The sequence below is a fragment of the Chinchilla lanigera genome, unplaced genomic scaffold (assembly GCF_000276665.1).
Source record: "Chinchilla lanigera isolate Chin_1 unplaced genomic scaffold, ChiLan1.0 scaffold00028, whole genome shotgun sequence".
In the NCBI taxonomy this organism is placed as follows: domain Eukaryota; kingdom Metazoa; phylum Chordata; class Mammalia; order Rodentia; family Chinchillidae; genus Chinchilla; species Chinchilla lanigera.
In genome coordinates, this window is record NW_004955429.1 from 18,224,087 (window position 1) to 18,225,442 (window position 1,356).

Below are 1,356 nucleotides of genomic sequence, written 5' to 3' on the forward strand. Positions count from 1 at the left end.
GCAGTGAAATTAAATTGCAGATTCTGTGAAATTAAAACTTGCCATCACAATGCAGATTCTATACTGATCCTCTGGTGCCCTCAGAATCTACATCTTCAACATTCTTTTCTGTCCTCTGTAACAAGTTTGTTATGCTTCTAAGAGTTTAATCTTCTCAGGAAGCAGCAGGCACTGATAACATGGGAAATTATTTTAGGAGCCTGGAAACAATGTATGTCATTTTCTTTTAATATTTACTTGGAGGACCACAGAAAACATGGTGATCAAACTCATATTTCCCTCAGGAGCACTTTGTGTCTTAATTCAGTTCATGACATCTACAACTGTATTACCTCTTGTGGATTCTAATTTAGAAAGAGGGCTGAAATTTCAGCCCTCAACCTACTTATGAGTGTATATTGTTCATGAGCATAACTGCTGGAGGATGCAGAAAACCCTATGCAATCCACTGCACTGCTCAACACACACTACAACCTCATACAATGGTTTCTGTGTTTTGAATGTCGTTACCCCAAAATGTATGTTTTAGAATCCACCTCCTGTTGGTATGAGGAGCTTCTATCTGTTGGACTTGTGTCATGAGTGAAGAAACCTACATAATGACGTATTATTGATGAAATAGACACCTTGCACACTTTCCTGTATTGGGAGAACTCAGCAAGAAGTCAACATATGCAAATACTGTCATAAACTTTACTTGCTAGTGACTTTATCTGGATTTTTTAGACATCACAACTGTCAGAAATAGTTATTTCAAAAAGGGAACAACACTATGGTATTTTGGTTAGGTTCATTACACTGCATTATATCACAGTCTATAAATATATTTTGGTGAATTGTTATGATGTACCAAAAGCAAAGGTACAATCTACATACCAAAAATATACGTTCTCATGTGCTAATGCAACCTGAGAGATGCACATGTCCTGGTGCATGTGTATATCTACTTCCTGTCCCTCAAAAATGTCACAAAATTACTGCCATGGGTAACCAATGGAAGTGCATGCAATGGATTGCTGCTTCAATTTGTCAGTGGTAATACATTTAGTAGGATCATATGTAAAATATATATGTTTACATGAAATTCAAAACTAAAGAAACCTGAAACATGATTTGTTCCCAGAGACCCAGAGGCATAGTTATATAATATTTTCAATACATCTGCTGGAAAGTCATTATGAAACAAAAAAAGTATGCAATGTCTCTAAATGTCTTTAAATATTATGCTTTTTAGTTAGTACATGCTGGAAGTACATGTGCATGTTCATCTTAGGGAGCAGGGACATATATTTAACATTTTGATTCTTACTATTTCCCTTCCCTTCCTCACCCACTACTCTCCTTGTGTCTCCAGGC